Raw genomic sequence first — 23,160 nt, forward strand, 5'->3', positions numbered from 1 at the left:
CTCCATCGTGCCTCGATGAGCATTACTTTTCTCAGTCAAAAGTGTTACCGTGGCAACGCTAGACGCCAAAAAGCAAAAAAAAAGGCGAAAATTCAGACGCTTATTGCTCGGTCGAACTTTATCGTAGAGACATCGTTCAAACTTTCAAACACTCGGCCCGATTGACACTAACGGACCCTACAAGCTCATTATGCCAATTATTAAAATTTTTGCGATATTGACCTTTCATTTTTCTTTTTTATTTCCATTTGACTTTGGACGCTTGTTGCTAGGCAACAGGTTATCGTAGATACATCGTACAAATGTCCCCTGACTCGGCACACTGTGGACTTCAACATACTCAAATCTCATGAAGCTGGGATTTAAGGAAATTTTATGTCAAAATCCAGGCCAAATGGCCCCATTCATTCGGATGGGGTTTTGTACCACGGTGAAAAAAAAAACCTATCCGTTAACGTAGCCTGAACCGGAACATGCACCCATGCATGGCATACATCGTTACATGCGTCTCCATCCTGCGACGATGGGCATTACTTTTCTCATTCAAAGGCGTTACCGTGGCGACGCTAGACGCCAAAAAGCGCGCCCCATTAATAACTATGGGGAGCACAGTAATGAATGCAATACAACCGTAAACACCTCAAACTTACATAGAACCACCCCGAACACAACCACTACAGCCCCAAACCAAAGCAGCGAGAGGGGTCGAATGGGCGGTAGGGCATGCCCATATCAAAATTTCCTGAAATTTTCTAGTTATTATTATTCTTATTCCGCACTTTTTTTCGTCCGTTAATGCGGCCCGAACCGCAACGTGCACCCATGCATGCCATACATCGTTGGATGCGTCTCCATCTTGCCTCGATGGGCATTACTTTTCTCCGTAATAGGGGTTACCGTGGCAACGCTAGTTGCCAAAAAGCAAAAAAAAAGGCGAAAATTCCCACGCTTATTGCTCGGCCGAACTTTATCGTAGAGACATCGTTCAAACTTTCAAACACTCGGCCCGATAGTCACTAAAGGACCATAAAACTTCATCATGCTAGTTATTACGGTTTTTGCGATATTTAACTTTCAATTTAAAAAAAAAATCACTTTTTTTTTGGACGCTTGTTGCTAGGCAACGGTTTATCGTACAGACATCATTACAACATTGACAAACCCGGGACACTTTGTACTGCAACATATTTTAGTCTCGTCATGCTTGCTATTATGGTTTTTGAGATATTCCACATTGTTCATTTTGATGCTAACGGAACTTCGGATGCTTGTTGCGCGGCAACGCGGTTTCGTAGAGACTTGGTTCCAACGTTAAAAGACTCAGCTTGATGTGGACTACAACATACTGAGGTCTCATTACGCTGTCGTTTACAGCTTTTGAGATATTGAAGCCAAATTGTCCCATTCTATCCTATGGGGCTTGTTACCATGGCAACAAAAACCAATGCATTTGTATGGGGGACCATGTGAATAAACAATCTGTTAATGCTGCCCGAACCGGAACGTGCACCCATGCATGGCATATATCGTTGGATGCGTCTCCATCGTGCCTTAATGTGCATTACTTTTTTCAGTCAAAAGTGTTACCGTGGCAACGCTAGATGCCAAAAAGCAAAAAAAAAGGCGAAAATTCACACGCTTATTGCTCGGCCGGACTTTATCGTAGAGACATCGTTCAAACTTTCAAACACTCGGCCTGATTGGCACATACGGACCCTACAACCTCATTATGCCAATTTTTAAAGTTTTTGCGATATTGACCTTTCTTTTTTTTTTTAATTTCCGTTTGACTTTGGACGCTTGTTGCTAGGTAACAGGTTATCGTAGAGACATCGTACAAATGTTTCCCGACTCGGCACGCTGTGGATTTCAACATACTCAAATTTCATGAAGCTGGGATTTAAGGAAATTTTATGTCAAAATCCAGGCCAAAAGGCCCCATTCATTCGGATGGGATTTTGTACCATGGTGAAAAAAAAAATCTATCCGTTAACGTAGCTTGAACCGGAACATGCACCCATGCATGGCGTACATCGTTAGATGCATCTCCATCTTGCCTCGATGGGCATTACTATTCTCAGTCAAAAGCGTTACCGTGGCAACGCTAGATGCCAAAAAGCGCGCCCCATTAATAACTATTGGGAGCACAGGAATGAATGAAATACAAGCGTAAAAACACCTCAAACTGACATAGAACCCCCCCGAACACAAACACTACAGCCCCAAACCAAAGCAGCGAGAGGGGACGAATGGGCGGTAGGGCATGCCCATATCAAAATTTCCAGAAATTTTCTAGTTATTATTATTATGGGCATGCCAAGTAGTGGCATGACCATATTGCAATCGTCCAGAATGGCCCAAAAGGCAATGTTGCTAGCGTTTCGCTAACATGCTAAAGTTGCAAAGGTCCCACTGCGCACCAGCGGGTGTAAAGCATGACCCCGCTCTGTTGTGGAAAAAAAAAATCCCCAAAAAAAGAAACACGGCCGAGAAAACCTGAAAAATGAAGGCGTTAAATTAGTATCTAGAAAGGTTTCCCTTTTTTTATTATTATTAGTGCCACGGCTGCGCCACGTGGCACGCCTCCTCCATTGAGCTGCGCAAGCTCAATGGAGGAGGAGTGCCTCGTGCGCAGCACGAGGCACTCATACTATTGCTCAGGCTTATTATTAGTGCCACGGCTGCGCCACGTGGCACGCCTCCTCCATTGAGCTGCGCAAGCTCAATGGAGGAGGAGTGCCTCGTGCGCAGCACGAGGCACTCATACTATTGCTCAGGCTTATTATTAGTGCCACGGCTGCGCCACGTGGCACGCCTCCTCCATTGAGTTGCGCAAGCTCAATGGAGGAGGAGTGCCTCGTGCGCAGCACGAGGCACTCATACTATTGCTCAGGCTTATTATTATTTATATATTCTTCCGTAAAAACTTTGTCCGGCTACTCCTCCTACAGCTTTGAGAAAACGCGAAAAGTAAAAACGTAGAAACGTGCGCCTTAATCGGGAATCGATGGGTATGACTTTTATAAGCAATTGGCGTGCACGTTTTTGCGCAACGTGCACAAACGTGCGCTTTTTGCCCCATCCGGAACGCATTGCGTGAACTTTGGGGCCTCACCACTCGCACACCGTTACTCGAAAAATTCCGAACCGATTTAGAAAGTTGTAGGCCCTGAATTTAACTACAGTCCTGTGGATTTTCAGAACGATGGCACGAATAGTTTTTGCACGAAGTGCAAAAACATTTCCAAATTTCCAAACTAATGGGGAAGATTTTCCCATGCATTTCAATGGCGCCATTATAAGCGGATGGGAAAATGTTGAGAAAAAAAAGACAAAATTCACCTTTTTTCCGAGTCACGTATCTTTCTCATATTTGGACGTAGAAACGTCATTCAAACTTCAAAACGGAGGAAAACTTCTCTTCTCTCTCCAAACCCCGGACTGTTTTTTCCTAAAATGTACACTTTTCAAGATATGAGCGCTCAAGCGAGGACTGGAAATCACTTTTTTTCAAATCTAGAGCACGGGAGTCAGTTTGCTAGAGTGTAGTTACACTGAAAAAAAAACATGATTTCTTATTTGTAACTCGAGGTCACGGCCAAACCGTAAAAGGTAGACAGATCATTTTTGGTCAGAATATAGACATAGGTGTTGTGATTCGTAAAATGTGACTTTGACAGGCGTGGTGTGCACAAAATTTTAACGGGGGAGCCAACAGTCACGCCAATTCCTGTCTGTCTCTTCATTGACTCCCATGTTAAATGAAGTTTTCTTAAAAAAAATCTCATTTTTGTTTTCGAATTGCCGTTACTAACACATTTTAAGGACTATCTGTATGAAAATAACATTTAGATAATCTGGTAGGTTCTCTGTTTCTCAAAATGTTTTCGTTTTTCTGCTAAGTGCTACGGTTTGAGCGCAAAGTGGAGTGATTTCAGGTTTGTCACAACCGAAAATCCAGCTGAGTCATTCCCGCTCCCTCTGTATCAGGTTCTTGTTGCCCCTAGCAACCGGAGCTCAGCTGTTGACTGATTAGGCTGACCCAGAACTGGTCACATGACTCACTCAGTACAGACTTCATAGTATAACCTGGAAAATGGAGAAATCTGAACCCTGACCTTTTAACCTTAGATGAACACACACACCCACACACACACACACACACACACACACACACACACACACACACACACACACACACACACACACATGATAGGTGTTATTATGGGATGGCAGGTGTTTTTATAGGATGTTAGTGTTATTATGGGATGTCAGGTGTTTTTATAGGATGTTAGTGTTATTATGGGATGGCAGGTGTTTTTATAGGATGTTAGTGTTATTATGGGATGGCAGGTGTTTTTATAGGATGTTAGTGTTATTATGGGATGTTAGTGTTTTTATAGGATGTTAGTGTTATTATGGGATGGTAGGTGTTTATTATGGGATGGTAGTGTTATTGGTGTTAGCGGTCCCGTTAGCGGTTCTGTTAGCGGTCCTGTTAGCGATCCCGTTAGCGGTCCCATTAGCGGTCCAGTTAGCGATCCCGTTAGCGGTCCAGTTAGCGACCCCGTTAGCGGTCCCGTTAGCAATCCCATTAGCGGTCCCGTTAGCGGTTGTTAGCGATCCCGTTAGCGATCCCGTTAGCGGCTCGGTTAGCGATCCCGTTAGCGGCTCGGTTAGCGGTCCCGTTAGCGGTTTAGTTAGCGATTCCGTTAGCGATCCCGTTAGCGGTCCCATTAGCAGTCCAGTTAGCGATCCCGTTAGCGGTCCAGTTAGCGACCCCGTTAGCGGTCCCGTTAGCAATCCCATTAGCGGTCCCGTTAGCGGTTCCGCTAGCGGTTGTTAGCGATCTCGTTAGCGGTCCCGTTAGCGGTTCTTTTAGCGGTCCCGTTAGCAGTTCCGTTAGCGGTTGTTAGCGGTCCCGTTAGCGACCCCATTAGCGGCTCGGTTAGCGGTCCCGTTAGCGGTCCCGTTAGCGGTCCCGTTAGCGGTTCCGTTAGCGATCCCATTAGCGGTCCCGTTAGCGGTCCTGTTAGTGGTCCCGTTAGCGGTTGTTAGCGGCTCGGTTAGCGATTCCGTTAGCGGCTCGGTTAGCGGTCCCGTTAGCGGTCCCGTTAGCGATCCCTTTAGCGATCCCGTTAGCGGTTCAGTTAGCGGTTCTGTTAGCGGTCCCGTTAGCGGTTCCGTTAGCGGTTGTTAGTGGTCCCGTTAGCGACCCCATTAGCGGCTCGGTTAGCAGTCCCGTTAGCGATCCCGTTAGCGGTCCTGTTAGCGGTCCCTTTAGTGGTTCCGTTAGCGATCCCATTAGCGGTCCCGTTAGCAGTCCCGTTAGCGGTTCCGTTAGCGGTTGTTAGCGGCTCATTTAGCGATTCCGTTAGCGGCTCGGTTAGCGGTCCCGTTAGCGATCCCTTTAGCGATCCCGTTAGCAGTTCAGTTAGCGGTTCTGTTAGCGGTCCCGTTAGCGGTTCCGTTAGCGGTTGTTAGCGGTTCCGTTAGCGACCCCATTAGCGGCTCGGTTAGCGATCCCGTTAGCGATCCCGTTAGCGGTCCCGTTAGCGGTTCCGTTAGCGGTTCCGTTAGCGGCTCGGTTAGCGATTCCGTTAGCGGCTCGGTTAGCGGTCCCGTTAGCGGTTCTGTTAGCGATCCCTTTAGCGATCCCGTTAGCGGTTCAGTTAGCGATCCCGTTAGCGGTCTTGTTAGCGGTTCTATTAGCCTATTACATATTTTCTGTAATAACTTTTGAATGGTTTGACATAGAGAGTCATGGGTGGTGTCAAATGACTAAGTATCGAGTCCTTGACCTTCATGGGTGCAAATAAGCCCCGCGATCATCCGGCAGTAGTCCGTGGCACTTCAAAATTTCCCGGGAATTTTGTCTAGTTATTTATATATTCTTCCGTAAAAACTTTGTCCGGCTACTCCTCCTACAGCTTTGAGAAAACGCGAAAAGTAAAAACGTAGAAACGTGCGCCTTAATCGGGAATCGATGGGTATGACTTTTATTAGCGATTGGCGTGCACGTTTTTGCGCAACGTGCACAAACGTGCGCTTTTTGCCCCATCCGGAACGCATTGCGTGAAGTTTGGGGCCTCACCACTCGCACACCGTTACTCGAAAAATTCTGAACCGATTTAGAAAGTTGTAGGCCCTGAATTTAACTACAGTCCTGTGGATTTTCAGAACGATGGCACGAATAGTTTTTGCACGAAGTGCAAAAACATTTCCAAATTTCCAAACTAATGGGGAAGATTTTCCCATGCATTTCAATGGCGCCATTATAAGCGGATGGGAAAATGTTGAGAAAAAAAGACAAAAATCACCTTTTTTCTGAGTCACGTATCTTTCTCATACTTGGACGTAGAAACGTCATTCAAACTTCAAAACGGAGGAAAACTTCTCTTCTCTCTCCAAACCCGAAACTGTTTTTTCCTAAAATGTACACTTTTCAAGATATGAGCCCTCAAGCGAGGACTGGAAATCACTTTTTTTCAAATCTAGAGCACGGGAGTCAGTTTGCTAGAGTGTAGTTACACTGAAAAAAAAACATGATTTCTTATTTGTAACTCGAGGTCACGGCCAAACCGTAAAAGGTAGACAGATAATTTTTGGTCAGAATATAGACATAGGTGTTGTGATTTATAAAATGTGACTTTGACAGGCGTGGTGTGCACAAAATTTTAACGGGGGAGCCAACAGACACGCCAGTTCCTGTCTCTCTCTTCATTGACTCCCATGTTAAATGAAGTTTTCTTAAAAAAAATCTCATTTTTGTTTTCGAATTGCCGTTACTAACACATTTTAAGGAATATCTGTATGAAAATAACATTTAGATAATCTGGTAGGTTCTCTGTTTCTCAAAATGTTTTCGTTTTTCTGCTAAGAGCTACGGTTTGAGCGCAAAGTGGAGTGATTTCAGGTTTGTCACAACCAAAAATCCAGCTGAGTCATTCCCGCTCCCTCTGTATCAGGTTCTTGTTGCCCCTAGCAACCAGAGCTCAGCTGTTGACTGATTAGACTGACCCAGAACTGGTCACATGACTCACTCAGTACAGACTTCATAGTATAACCTGGAAAATGGAGAAATCTGAACCCTGACCTTTTAACCTTAGATGAACACACACACACACACACACACACACACACACACACACGATAGGTGTTATTATGGGATGTCAGGTGTTTTTATAGGATGTTAGTGTTATTATGGGATGTCAGGTGTTTTTATAGGATGTTAGTGTTATTATGGGATGACAGGTGTTTTTATAGGATGTTAGTGTTATTATGGGATGTCAGGTGTTTTTATAGGATGTTAGTGTTATTATGGGATGGCAGGTGTTTTTATAGGATGTTAGTGTTATTATGGGATGGCAGGTGTTTTTATAGGATGTTAGTGTTATTATGGGATGTTAGTGTTATTATGGGATGGTAGGTGTTTATTATGGGATGGTAATGTTATTGGTGTTAGCGGTCCCGTTAGCGGTTCTGTTAGCGGTCCTGTTAGCGATCCCGTTAGCGGTCCCGTTAGCGGTCCAGTTAGCGATCCCGTTAGCGGTCCAGTTAGCGACCCCGTTAGCGGTCCTGTTAGCAATCCCGTTAGCGGTCCCGTTAGCGGTTGTTAGCGATCCCGTTAGCGATCCCGTTAGCGGCTCGGTTAGCGGTCCCGTTAGCGGTTCAGTTAGCGATTCCGTTAGCGATCCCGTTAGCGGTCCCGTTAGCGGTCCCGTTAGCGGTCCAGTTAGCGATCCCGTTAGCGGTCCAGTTAGCGACCCCGTTAGCGGTCCCGTTAGCGGTTCCGCTAGCGGTTGTTAGCGATCCCGTTAGCGGTCCCGTTAGCGGTTCAGTTAGCGATTCCGTTAGCGATCCTGTTAGCGGTTCCGCTAGCGGTTGTTAGCGATCCCGTTAGCGGTCCCGTTAGCGGTCCTGTTAGCGGTTCCGTTAGCGGTTGTTAGCGGTCCCGTTAGCGATCCCATTAGCGGCTCGGTTAGCAATCCCGTTAGCGGCTCGGTTAGCGGTCCCGTTAGCGGTTCAGTTAGCGATTCCGTTAGCGATCCCGTTAGCGGTACCGTTAGCAGTCCAGTTAGCGATCCCGTTAGCGGTCCAGTTAGCGACCCCGTTAGCGGTCCCGTTAGCGGTTGTTAGCGATCCCGTTAGCGGTTCTGTTAGCGGTTCTGTTAGCGGTCCCGTTAGCGGTTCTGTTAGCGGTCCCGTTAGCGATCCCATTACCGGCTCGGTTAGCGGTCCCGTTAGCGATCCCGTTAGCGATCCCGTTAGCGATCCCGTTAGCGGTCCCGTTAGCGGTCCCGTTAGCGGTCCCGTTAGCGGTCCCGTTAGCGGTTCCGTTAGCGGTCCCGTTAGCGGTTCCGTTAGCGGCTCGGTTAGCGATCCCGTTAGCGGCTCGGTTAGCGGTCCCGTTAGCGATCCCGTTAGCGATCCCGTTAGCGGTTCAGTTAGCGGTTCTATATTTTCTGTAATAACTTTTGAATGGTTTGACATAGAGAGTCATGGGTGGTGTCATTGGAATCTGTATCGAGTCCTTGACCTTCATGGGTGCAAATAAGCCCCGCGATCATCCGGCAGTAGTCCGTGGCACTTCAAAATTTCCCGGGAATTTTGTCTAGTTATTTATTTATTCTTCCGTAAAAACTTTGTCCGGCTACTCCTCCTACAGCTTTGAGAAAACGCGAAAAGTAAAAACGTAGAAACGTGCGCCTTAATCGGGAATCGATGGGTATGACTTTTATTAGCGATTGACGTGCACGTTTTTGCGCAACGTGCACAAACGTGCGCTTTTTGCCCCATCCGGAACGCATTGTGTGAACTTTGGGGCCTCACCACTCGCACACCGTTACTCGAAAAATTCTGAACCGATTTAGAAAGTTGTAGGCCCTGAATTTAACTACAGTCCTGTGGATTTTCAGAGCGATGGCACAAATAGTTTTTGCACGAAGTGCAAAAACATTTCCAAATTTCCAAACTAATGGGGAGACCATTTTGCCATGTATTCCTATGGCGCCATTCAAAGCGGATGGGAAAATGTCGAGAAAAAAGACAAAATTCACCTTTTTTCAGAGTCACGTATCTTTCTCATACTTGCACGTAGAAACGTCATTCAAACTTCAAAACGGAGGAAAACTTCTCTTCTCTCTCTAAACCCCGGACTGTTTTTTCCTAAAATGTACACTTTTCAAGATATGAGCCCTCAAGCGAGGTCTGGAAATCACTTTTTTTCAAATCTAGAGCACGGGAGTCAGTTTGCTAGAGTGTAGTTACACTGAAAAAAAAACATGATTTCTTATTTGTAACTCGAGGTCACGGCCAAACCGTAAAAGGTAGACAGATCATTTTTGGTCAGAATATAGACATAGGTGTTGTGATTTATAAAATGTGACTTTCACAGGCGTGGTGTGCACAAAATTTTAACGGTGGAGCCAACAGACACGCCAATTCCTGTCTGTCTCTTCATTGACTCCCATGTTAAATGAAGTTTTCTTAAAAAAAATCTCATTTTTGTTTTCGAATTGCCGTTACTAACACATTTTAAGGAATATCTGAATAAAATTAAGATTGTCAGAATCTTCCGGGTTCTGTCTCTCTCACGATGTCTTTGTTTTTCTGATAGGAGCTACAGTTTGATTTCAAGGTGAAGTTATTTGAGGCTTGTCAAATCCAAAAAACTAGCTGAGTCATTCCAATACAATATACACTACCATACTTCCGGGTCATGTGACCCAGAACTGGTCACATGACACATCAATGCAGACTTCATAATACTTTACCTTGGATAATGGAGGAATCTGAACCCTGACCTTACATGATCCCCATTTTATTTTTATAGGATGTTAGTGTTATTATGGGATGGCAGGTGTTTTTATAGGATGTTAGTGTTATTATGGGATGGCAGGTGTTTTTTTTAAGGTTTTTAGCGTTATTATGGGATGGCAGGTGTTTTTATAGGATGTTAATGTTATTATGGGATGGTAGGTGTTTATTATGGGATGGTAGTGTTATTGGTGTTAGCGGTCCCGTTAGCGGTTCTGTTAGCGGTCCTGTTAGCGATCCCGTTAGCGGTCCAGTTAGCGATCCCGTTAGCGGTCCAGTTAGCGACCCCGTTAGCAATCCCGTTAGCGGTCCCGTTAGCGGTTCCGTTAGCGGTTGTTAGCGGCTCGGTTAGCGATTCCGTTAGCGGCTCGGTTAGCGGTCCCGTTAGCGATCCCGTTAGCGGTTCAGTTAGCGGTTCTGTTAGCGGTCCTGTTAGCGGTTCCGTTAGCGGTTGTTAGCGGTCCCGTTAGCGACCCCATTAGCGGCTCCGTTAGCGATCCTGTTAGCGATCCCGTTAGCGGTCCCGTTAGCGGTCCCGTTAGCGGTCCCGTTAGCGGTCCCGTTAGCGGTTCCGTTAGCGATCCCATTAGCGGTCCCGTTAGCGGTCCCGTTAGCGGTCCCGTTAGCGGTTGTTAGCAGCTCGGTTAGCGATTCCGTTAACGGCTCGGTTAGCGGTCCCGTTAGCGATCCCGTTAGCGATCCCGTTAGCGGTTCAGTTAGCGGTTCTGTTAGCGGTACTGTTAGCGGTTTCGTTAGCGGTTTTTAGCGGTCCCGTTAGCGGTCCAGTTAGCGATCCCGTTAGCGGTCCAGTTAGCGACCCCGTTAGCAATCCCGTTAGCGGTCCCGTTAGCGGTTCCGTTAGCGGTTGTTAGCGGCTCGGTTAGCGATTCCGTTAGCGGCTCGGTTAGCGGTCCCGTTAGCGATCCCGTTAGCGATCCCGTTAGCGGTTCAGTTAGCGGTTCTGTTAGCGGTCCTGTTAGCGGTTCCGTTAGCGGTTGTTAGCGGTCCCGTTAGCGACCCCATTAGCGGCTCCGTTAGCGATCCTGTTAGCGATCCCGTTAGCGGTCCCGTTAGCGGTCCCGTTAGCGGTCCCGTTAGCGGTCCCGTTAGCGGTTCCGTTAGCGATCCCATTAGCGGTCCCGTTAGCGGTCCCGTTAGCGGTCCCGTTAGCGGTTGTTAGCAGCTCGGTTAGCGATTCCGTTAACGGCTCGGTTAGCGGTCCCGTTAGCGGTCCCGTTAGCGGTCCCGTTAGCGGTTCCGTTAGCGATCCCATTAGCGGTCCCTTTAGCGGTCCCGTTAGCCGTCCCGTTAGCGGTCCCGTTAGCGGTTGTTAGCGGCTCGGTTAGCGATTCCGTTAGCCGCTCGGTTAGCGGTCCCGTTAGCGGTCCCGTTAGCGATCCCGTTAGCGGTTCAGTTAGCGATCCCGTTAGAGGTTCCGTTAGCGGTTCTGTTAGCTATCCCGTTAGCGGTCCCGTTAGGGGTCTTGTTAGCGGTTCTATTAGCCTATTACATATTTTCTGTAATAACTTTTGAACGGTTTGACATAGAGAGTCATGGATGGTGTCAAATGACTAAGTATTGAGTCCTTGACCTTCATGGGTGCAAATAAGCCCCGCGATCATCCGGCAGTAGTCCGTGGCACTTCAAAATTTCCCGGGAATTTTGGTCTAGTTATTATTATTATTCCGCACTCTTTTTTCGTCCGTTAATACGGCCCGAACCGCAACGTGCAGCCATGCATGGCATACATCGTTGGATGCGTCTCCATCGTGATTCGATGGGTATTACTTTTCTCAGTAATAGGGGTTACCGTGGCAACGCTAGATGCCAAAAAGCAAAAAAAAAGGCGAAAATTCCCGCGCTTATTGCTCGGCCGAACTTTATCGTAGAGACATCGTTCAAACTTTGAAACACTCGGCCCGATAGTCTTTAAAGGACCATACAACTTCATCATGCTAGTTATTACGGTTTTTGCGATATTTAACTTTCAATTTAAAAAAAAAATCACTTTTATTTTGGACGCTTGTTGCTAGGCAACGGTTTATCGTACAGACATCATTACAACATTGACCAACCCGGGACGCTTTGTACTGCAACATATTTTAGTCTCGTCATGCTTGCTATTACGGTTTTTGAGATATTCCACATTGTTCATTTTGATGCTAACGGAACTTCGGATGCTTGTTGCGCGGCAACGCGGTATCGCAGAGACTTGGTTCCAACGTTAAAAGACTCAGCTTCATGTGGACTACAACATACTGAGGTCTCATTACGCTGTCGTTTACAGCTTTTGAGATATTAAAGCCAAATTGTCCCATTCTATCCTATGGGGCTTGTTACCATGGCAACAAAAACCAATGCATTTGAATGGGGGACCATGTGAATAAACAATCTGTTAATGCTGCCCGAACCGGAAAGTGCACCCATGCATGGCATATATCGTTGGATGCGTCTCCATCGTGCCTCGATGGGCATTACTTTTCTCAGTCAAAAGTGTTACCGTGGCAACGCTAGATGCCATAAAGCAAAAAAAAAGGCAAAAATTCAGACGCTTATTGCTCGGTCGAACTTTATCGTAGAGACATCGTTCAAACTTTCAAACACTCGGCCCGATTGGCACTAACGGGCCGTACAAGCTCATTATGCCAATTATTAAAATTTTTGCGATATTGACCTTTCATTTTTTTTTTAAATTTCCATTTGACTTTGGACGCTTGTTGCTAGGCGACAGATTATCGTAGAGACATGGTACAAATGTTCCCCGACTCGGCACGCTGTGGCCGTCCACATATTCAAATTTCATGAAGCTGGGATTTAAGGAAATTTTATGTCAAAATCCAGGCCAAATGGCCCCATTCATTCGGATGGGATTTTTTACCACGGTGAAAAAAAAACCTATCCATTGTCATTGTCTATCATGTAGCCTGAACCGCAACGTGCACCCATGCATGGCATACATCGTTAGATGCGTCTCCATGTTGCCTCGATGGGCATTACTTTTTTCAGTCAAAAGTGTCCCAGTGGGGGGCGCTAGACGCCAAAAAGCGCGCCCCATTTTTAACTATTGGGAGCACAGGAATGAATGCAATACAACCGTAAACACCTCAAACTGACATAGAACCACCCCAAACACAACCACTACAGCCCCAAACCAAAGCAGCAAGAGGGGTCGAATGGGCGGTAGGGCATGCCCATATCAAAATTTCATGAAATTTTCTAGTTATTATTATTCTTATTCCGCACTTTTTTTCGTCCGTTAATGCGGCCCGAACCGCAACGTGCACCCATGCATGACATACATCGTTGGATGCGTCTCCATCTTGCCTCGATGGGCATTACTTTTCTCCGTAATAGGGGTTACCGTGGCAACGCTAGTTGCCAAAAAGCAAAAAAAAAGGCGAAAATTCCCGCGCTTATTACTCGGCCGAACTTTATCGTAGAGACATCGTTCAAACTTTGAAACACTCGGCTCGATAGTCTTTAAAGGACCATACAACTTCATCATGCTAGTTATTACGGTTTTTGCGATATTTAACTTTCAATTTAAAAAAAAAATCACTTTTATTTTGGACGCTTGTTGCTAGGCAACGGTTTATCGTACAGACATCATTACAACATTGACCAACCCGGGGCGCTTTGTACTGCAACATATTTTAGTCTCGTCATGCTTGCTATTACGGTTTTTGAGATATTCCACATTGTTCATTTTGATGCTAACGGAACTTCGGATGCTTGTTGCGCGGCAACACGGTATCGCAGAGACTTGGTTCCAACGTTAAAAGACTCAGCTTCATGTGGACTACAACATACTGAGGTCTCATTACGCTGTCGTTTACAGCTTTTGAGATATTAAAGCCAAATTGTCCCATTCTATCCTATGGGGCTTGTTATCATGGCAACAAAAACCAATGCATTTGTATGGGGGACCATGTGAATAAACAATCTGTTAATGCTGCCCGAACCGGAATGTGCACCCATGCATGGCATATATCGTTGGATGCGTCTCCATCGTGCCTCGATGGGCATTACTTTTCTCAGTCAAAAGTGTTACCGTGGCAACGCTAGATGCCATAAAGCAAAAAAAAAGGCAAAAATTCAGACGCTTATTGCTCGGTCGAACTTTATCGTAGAGACATCGTTCAAACTTTCAAACACTCGGCCCGATTGGCACTAACGGACCGTACAAGCTCGTTATGCCAATTATTAACATTTTTGCGATATTGACCTTTCATTTTTTTTTTAATTTTCATTTGACTTTGGACGCTTGTTGCTAGGCGACAGATTATCGTAGAGACATCGTACAAATGTTCCCCGACTCGGCACGCTGTGGCCGTCAACATATTCAAATGTCATGAAGCTGGTATTTAAGGAAATTTTATGTCAAAATCCATGCCAAATGGCCCCATTCATTCGGATGGTTTTTTTTTACCACGGTGAAACAAAAACCTATCCATTAATGTAGCCTGAACCGCAACGTGCACCCATGCATGGCATACATCGTTAGATGCGTCTCCATGTTGCCTCGATGGGCATTACTTTTTTCAGTCAAAAGTGTCACCGTGGGGGGCGCTAGACGCCAAAAAGCGCACACCTTTAATAACTATTGGGAGCACAGGAATGAATGCAATACAACCGTAAACACCTCAAACTGACATAGAACCACCCCGAACACAACCAGCCCTAAACCAAAGCAGCGAGAGGGGTCGAATGGGCAGTAGGGCATGCCCATATCAAAATTTCCAGAAATTTTCTAGTTCTTCTTCTTCTTCTTCTTCTTATTGTTCTGACAAAAGGAAGGCCTTTTTGCCCCCCTAAACGTGCCCAAAAAGTCACCAAATTTTGCATGCAAGCCAGGTCTGGCGAAAAATTTGATATTTAATGGTTTGCATTAATGGGCGTGGCCTAACGGCTCAACAGCGCCCCCTAGAAAACTTTGTGCCTCAAGCCCCACAATGCGGTTTGTCGTACATGCACGAAAATCTGTACACACCTGTATCAGTACACAACTTAAAGAAAAGTCTCTGGGCGTCATGTCGAGAAACCGAACAGGAAGTCGGCCATTTTGAATTAATCGCGTCATTTTGGCGAAATTGATGCCTTCCTTCGGCAGTTAATACGGCCCGAACCGTAACGTGCACCCAGGTGTGTTATACATAAAAATGTGCGTCTCCATCCTCCGACACCACACATTACTTTTCTCTTTCAAAAGCATTACCGTGGCGACGCTAGACGCCAAAAAGTGCGCCCACCCTTCATCTGATTGGTTCAGATAGAAAAAACTTTGCGCCTCAAGCCCCACAATACGGTTTGACGTACATGAACGAAAATCGGTACACACCTGTATCATGTCGCAACTAAAAGAAAAGTCTCTTGGCGCCATGGCCGAAACCGAACAGGAAGTCGGCCATTTTGAACATTCTGAATTAATTGCGTAATTTTGGAGCAATATATGCCATTCCTTCGAGAATTAATACGGCCCGAACCGTATCGTGAACCCAGATGTGTTATACATCAAAATGTGCGTCTCTATCCTGCGACTACACGCAATACTTTTCTCTTTCAAAAGTGTTACCGTGGCGACGCTAGACGCCAAAAGGCGCTGCCCCCCTTCATCTGATTGGTCCATATTTGATAGTTCCCCAAAAGTCACCATATTTTGCATGCAAGGCAGGCCTGGCGATAAATTTGATGTTTCATGGTTTGGATTAATGGGCGTGGCAAAATGGCTCAACAGCGCCCCCTGGAAAACTTTGTGCCTCAAGCCCCACAATACGGTTTGATGTACATGCACGAAAATCGCTACACACCTGTATCATGGCACAACTTAAAGAAAAGTCTCTTGGAGCCATGGCCGAAACCGAACAGGAAGTCGGCCATTTTGAAATCTGATTGGTCCATATTTGATAGTTCTCCAAAAGTCACCAAATTTTGCATGCAAGCCAGGCTTGGCGATAAATTTGATATTTCATGGTTTGCATTAATGGGCGTGGCCTAACGGCTCAACAGCGCCCCCTAGAATACTTTTCTCTGCCATAACTTTTGAATGGTTTGACATAGGAAGTTGTGGGTGGTGTCATGGGATTCTGTAATGAGTCCTTAAGCTTCGTTGGCCTTAATTAGCCCCGCCCCTTCTTCTGATTGGTTGTCCCTTTTTTCTGCTATAACTTTTGAATGTTTTGACATAGGAAGTCGTGGGTGGTGTCATTTCTGATATGCTTATGGGGGCGGTGGCCGTGAGTGCGAGGGCCCGTTCATCGCTGCTTGCAGCTTTAATTATATTAGGATTTATCTATCATCTATGATCTGGGATCCACGGAAATCATGTTCCAAGCATGCACAGCATAACTTTTTATTTGATCAGTTTATGAAACGGTTTATCCCACATCTCTCAGTCAGATTTCAACCATGATGGTCATATTAATTCTGAAAGGAATCACATTGTCTTTCTGGCTGGAAATTTGAGCCAATTGTAATCGGATAACAATGTTCCATGTACAAATGCACCCGTGGGAGGTTTTTTTTACAGTGAATTGTATTAATGTGTATCTCAAGTCTAGAGATGTGACAGCTCTGCAGTGTAAAATGGCTGGTTGTTCATCTGAAGTGGTTTGAGAACTGCACTTGCTGCACCACCACAGTATGTGTACGCACTCTGGAGGAATCCAAGATAACGTGGAACAGTCAGATGTATAGCTCCAAAAGTAGAAAATTCGTTTAGTGTGGGGGCTTTACAATATATGTATATTGTGCGTGTGTGTGTGTGTGTGTGTGTGTGTGTGTGTGTGTGTGTGTGTGTGTGTGTGTGTGTGTGTGTGTGTGTGTGTGTGTGTGTGTTTTGGATTTATTTAAAAATTCATTTCTGACTGTTCTGGACTTCAACAAGATGCAGAGGAGCTATGGTCTTTTTTCCCCTCAAGTAACTTAATTGGTACTTTGTTTGCTAGCCTTTAAATATTTTTGGAGCACCTCAAGAATTGAAGTTGTGCTGAAAATGTAAAGCAATAACTGTATTATTGTTAATGATCAATAATAAAAATAATAATTCATGACAACTTTTAACTATTTATAGTTAAAAGCTATATAACAGCTAGACAAGATATGTGCAATGAAATGTAAAATTACATCGGCTGTTTTCCATTTTACTGCTCCTCTAACTTTGAAAAACCACTAGAAAAGGGCCAACAGATGCAAATATGTTTCACTGAATCAAAACAACTCCTTGCCCCAGTGGTCATCCCACAGCAGAAAAAAACCAAGACATGAACTGGGGGTGCGTCCGGGAATGCTGACAGGAGTGTTTTCTGGGTAAGATTTGTGCAGTTGTTTCACCTGCGAGCACAACATCAGCCTGATGTAAGCCCAGTGCATTGTTGCTAAGACAAGCTGTCAGAACCTACAGACTAAGAGGAGAGACTGAGTGAAACAATAACACTGTGAAAAGAGGGCAAAGGTAGCGAAGGATAGCTTGGGGGTACGCAGTGAAGACAGAAAGAGCAAGTCATGCATATCTTTGGATATGATGTTCATGACTGAATTCTTGACATGTTTTTACTGCTTGTAACCCTGAGATATAACAGCAAATTTACTGTGGAACCATGCTCCAGGCATACCTTATATCACTTCATGAAGCACATTTTATTCAAACAGGGATCTATGTAGATATGTACAGTATACAGTATATGACATTGAACTGTAGCTAAAAGTAATACACTTGAACATAAGGAGGAACATAATTGATTATTTTCACTGAGCACAGTAACTAGCCCATTGATACACATTTAAAGTTCACTTACAATATTTTCAATGACTTTGTTTGTCTTTAAACAATCTGGAGCCCTTTGTATCGAAGCAGATTCTCCATATGTTATTTACCATCTGTTCACCATCATGTCTTTTGCTGCCCTTCCACATAATAACATTCATTTCGTTAGGTGATATGCTTCATTGCTTCACATTTGATGTAGCTGTTTTGACTCATGGATGAGTTAATGTTCATGAGGAGATTTAAAATGGGCTCCTTTTGAGTTTCTTATTTGAGCATTTTTCAAAAAGACAGGTTTGTGGTGGCTATTACTCTCTGGCTGCAGGGAGTGTGTGAAGGAGGTGTATGATGGGAGTTTTCTGAATGATTGAAGTGCGTTTATGTGACTCAGCTGTCACTGTCTGCTAAAAGAGGCTTTAAATTCAGTACCAGACAGGGTCTCTGTTAATAATGATTTTATATCTGACATAAATATCAAAGTTGATGTTTTATGGTCTTCTCACCCATACATATACATGTACAGTAAAATAATTCATGAACACTAGTTGTGTTCTCCTCAAATATGATATATTTTTAAAAATAATAATGATAATTATAATAACAGTAGCATTCAAAAGTATGATGCGAAGGAGGAGGTGAGGGTGTAGGACTCTACCACTGAAGGATATTCTCAGTTCCCTGGATAATGTCAACAAACCTGGATGTCAGGTTGGTTGACATCCTTCTCTCCCCCACCTCCTCTACTGGGTCCAGGCAGCTCAGGGACCTCCTAAACAGCTTAAGTCTTTTTCTGTCCCAGTCAGTGCTGCCCGGTCCCCAGCAAACCACGACATTGAGGACAGCAGAGGCCACCACAGAGTTGTAGAAGGTCTGCAGCCGAGCCCTGCAAACCCTGAAGGACCTCAGTTTCCTCAGTTCAGTCCAGTTTTTTTGTTCAGTTGAACACCCGTTAGTGCTGGACGGTATGACCAAAAATTTATATCACGGTATTTTTCAAAATTATATCGGTTTCACGGTATATCACAGTATATTTTTTTTTCATGCACAACTGCGTGTTAACCACATTTTCTAATGATTTGGAAAGGAATTGCTGCAGTAAATTGGCTTAGAATGGCCTATTTTACTGTCATGAGGGGGAAATATTATAGAAAAACATTAATGTCCACACTAGTATAAATACAGGTTTGCATGGCCTCACAAAATGATGCCGTTTACAATGAGGTGGCTGCATTTATGATTCTAATGAAGTGAGAGAATCAGTCAGACACAACACTTAAAGACTTTAAGTTTTGTCTGACTGATCTTTTACAAAATTACAAGGTAGAAAATATTTATTGAACATAAAAAACTGAACATTTTTTTAATTTCCCAGCATTATGTTGTTTTGGTTCCACCTCCTGGTGAATGTTAGGTAAAATTCTTATGTGGTTACTTTTTGGTTGGCCAACGATTTATGTTTGTGGCGCGCAACAGTTACGTGGTTACTTTTTGGTTGGCCAATGATTTATGTTTGTGGCGCGCAACTGTTACGGGAGCGGCCAGTCTATTTCCTTATATTACAACGCCGTTATTAATTGTTCGTTTTTTTCCCACTTATTCCACCGAACACTGAAAGTGTTTTTTTTTGCCATTTTCGGCCGAACAATTTCGGTTACCGAACAATCGGTGCATCACTACTGCTAGACAGTCCCCTCACAAACAGTGTCCAGCCGCGTGTTCCGCCGCGCCGTTGTGTACGCTACTGTACATACTCACCGGTATTACGGTATATGAAAAATTAATATCATAAGAAAAAATAAACACCGGTATTCGGTATGAACCGGTATACCGCCCAGCACTAACACCCGGGTACCTAAAGCTATCCACATGTTCAATAGCTGATCACTCAACCATTCTGTGTATATCTTGTTTTGTCTTTCCCTTGCTCTCCGCTGGTCCGTAGTGTTTCCTTCCTCCAAGTGTCACGTCAGGTTTCTTTGGATTTTTGTCATGTTCATGTTCTGGTTTTTTAATCCTGCTCAGCAGCAGTTTTGATTTTGTTTAAATTAAATAAATCACTATTTTTGGTACTCCTGATCTCCTGCATCTGGGTCGTACATCCTATTCCCCTTGACACCTGTATGTTCAGAGGAGCGTGTGTGTAGTGGCTCCTTCGCTCAATGTCAATCACCATCTCCTTAGTCTTACTGGTGTTCAAGCACAGGTGACACTCGGTCCACAAAGTCTATGATGACTGATATGTACTCCAGATTGCTCCCCTCAGACACATAGCCAACAATGGCTGAGTCATTGGACTTCTAGAGATGACAGCTGCCTGCTGGAGTTTTATATGAAGTCTGAAGTGTACAGGCTGAAGAGGAAAGGTGACAGCATTGTTCCCTGGGGGGCCCCAGTGTGCAGACCAACTCCTCAGATCTGCAGGTCCCCAGCCTAATATATTGAGGCCTGTCAGTGAAGTAGTCCATGGTCCATTAGGTGAGCTGTTCCTCCACTCCAGCTGCAGAGCTCTCATGGAGAGACACTGTTTCCCAGTCCATGGTCTGGGAAACAGTCTCTGAACTTCTCACTGGCCTCATCAGTCCAGACCTTCACAGATGTCTTCTGTGGAGGCTCTCTTCTCACCATGGATGTGTATTCAGGAACCAGGCAGACTGCATTGTGATTAGAACGGACAGTGGAGAGTTGGGGGATGCCTTCTTTACATTCAGACTATATTCTCATCAAATAGCCACCTTTTTTTGAATATGAAAATGAACATGACAACTACCCTGAAGCCTAGTCTAGCCTAGCCTAGTCCGAAGACCCAGAAATAATCGAAATACAGCTCTTCACCCTTTTCCGGTGCGTATATGGACAGCAGACTGGATTAGAGATGCAACACTAAGATTGTCTGCGAGATGTCTACTTCTTAAATAAGCCTAAATCCTTCAATGTTTTTAACAAGATGTTGCAAATATTAAAACTGCAATTGGGAACTTCTTAAAAATCTACTAACTGGCTAGAAACTCATGCCGCACCCAACCTCACTGTTGGATCCAACATAACAAATAACTTTGAATAAATAAATGTAAGTCAACTTAGCTTCTCAGTATAGTACAACTAATCTTAGTCTTAGCATGACCACGGTCTTCATCTTTTACAATGTGTAGCCATTTCTGTACACCTCATGGTAAGCACATAGGCTTTATTAATAACTATCGTAAACAATTATTAATAACTCTCTAATAACTGAACCCCTTTGTGGCACAACATTATGTTCCTAATAGAGTACAGGTTTACTCGTAGTTCCTAGAGTATCCAAATGTAGATTTGGAGGACGGGCGTTCTGCTATCAGGCACCATTACTTTGGAACCAACTTCCAATTTGGCATAAGCACAGTACAAGACCATGCATTGCTGGACTGAGGGGGCACACTGTCCCTCTGTACATCAGTTTCTGCATGGATAATGTCATTAAAAGGAAACTGGTGAAAAAATTCCCCAATCAAAAACCATGGTTTAACACCCACATCAGAGCACTACTTCAGGCCAGGGACTCAGCACTGAGGTCAAGACAAAGGGAGTCCTACAGGACGGATAGAGCGGACCTGAACAGAGGCATCAAGGCTGCTAAAACAAAATAAAGAGAGCAGATAGAGGTCAAATTCAGGGAAAACAACCCCCGCTCCATGTGGAAAGGCATCCAGAACATCAGACTACAGACAATGCCCCTCCACCCCCTCCCCCACCGACACCTCTCTCCCGGACCAGCTTAACACCTTCTTCTCCCACTTTGAAGGGACAGCAGACAGGCAGAGGACACACACCTTCAGAGCACGACCAGCCCCCCACCATCCAACAACACCAGGTACTGCGGGTCCTGCGAAGCATTGACACCAGCAAAGCAGCAGGACCGGATGGAGTATCAGGGAAGGTGCTGAAGTCATGTGCCCATTAGCTTGCTGCTGTATTCACCACCATCTTCAACCGCTAACTACAGCAAGCCACAGTCCCCACCTGCCTGAAAACCGCCACCATAATTCCTGTGCCCAAATCCTTTGCCATCACAGGGTTGAGTGGGCCCATGGCCCTGACACTGGTAATCATGAAATGTATGGAGAGACTGGTGTTGCAGCATGTCAAGGCCCACATTCCACCTGGCTTTGATCAACATCGGTTCGCCTACAGGTCCAACAGCTCCACAGATGACGCCATCTCCATCGCCCTCCACTCTGATCTCAGCCGCATTGAGAGCCCCAGGACATACGTCAGATGCTGTTTGTTGACTTCAGCTCGGCATTCAATTCCATCAGCCCCAGCCGACTGGTCAACAAACTGCAGACACTGCAGCCTGGAACCTCTCTTTGTCTGTGGATCAAGGACTTCCTGACTAACAGACCCCAGCATGTCAGGATGGGCACCTCCACATCCTCCACCATCGTCCTCAACACTGGTGTTCCCCAGGGCTGTGTCCTCAGTTCAGTCCTGTACATGCTGTACGCCCACGTCTGCGTCGCCACCCACGGATCCAACACCCTCATCAAATTTGCTGACGACACAACCAATGTTGGACTGATCAGCAATGATGATGAGGCACCATACAGGAAGGAGCTCCAAGCCCTGGCTGCCTGGTGCAGCGACAACCACCTCAACCTCAACACCGAGAAGACGAAGGAAATCATTGTCGACTTCAGGAGAACAAGGACCACACTGCACTCAGGCCTGAGTATCAACAGGGAAGAAGTGGAGCCGGTCAGAAACTTCAAGTTTCTCGGCCTGTACATCTCAGAGAACCTGGGCAGGACTGTGAACACCACCATCATTAAAAAGGCCTAGGTGTGGTATGCCAGCTGCACTGCATCTGACAAGAAACAACTGCAGCAAGTCATCAAGACTGCTCAGTGGATCATTGGCTCCCCGCTCCCACGCCTGGAGGAAATCCATTCCAACCGTCTCCTCCGAAGGGCCAAAAAGATCCGAGATGACCCCGCTCATCCAGAACAGTCTCTATTCTCCAGCCTCCCCTCTGGTAGACTCAGCGACTCTGAGAGCCCACACTGACCGGCTGAACAACCACTTCTTCCCCGGGGCTGTGAAGAGACTGCTACAGGACTCATAACACCATCCCTTATGTAAATACTTAATTTCATTGCACTTTATTTTTTGCTGTTTGGGATTCTGACTGTGAATGTAGCTGCTGTCCCTGGAGGACGCTGCTGAGCGAAATTTTGTTGTATACTGTACAATGATAATAAAGCTTCTTATCTTATCTTATCTTAAGGAGGCTTAAACTTAAAAAGTTTCAGTTTAATAAAGCCTATAGTTACTGTAGTGTAAACTCTAGTGTGTTAGGGCCAGTAGTCATAGCCGCAGCTATAGGAAAAGACTAAAACGGTTCGTCTCAAACATAGCTTTGTTGTAGATATGGTGGATGGTATGGTAGATATGGATATGGCTATAGGCCTACGCTGCAGGGGGACTCCAACATGATCCACTAAGTGGTGCCCATCACCCCTCCTTTTCTTTCCTTTCTCAGTTATTAATTATAATTATAATTAATTATATCTCATAACCATAATTTCTCTCCATTATTCTTGTAG

General features: G+C 45.1%; 1 protein-coding gene across 2 annotated transcripts in view; it reads left to right on the forward strand.

Annotated features, from left to right (window-relative positions):
- Positions 1-23,160, forward strand: part of LOC133456998 (cadherin-4-like) — a 432,927-nt gene that overhangs the window by 300,845 nt on the left and 108,922 nt on the right. The window lies entirely within an intron of this gene.

The sequence above is a fragment of the Cololabis saira genome, chromosome 12 (genome assembly GCF_033807715.1).
Source record: "Cololabis saira isolate AMF1-May2022 chromosome 12, fColSai1.1, whole genome shotgun sequence".
Lineage (NCBI taxonomy): Eukaryota > Metazoa > Chordata > Actinopteri > Beloniformes > Belonidae > Cololabis > Cololabis saira.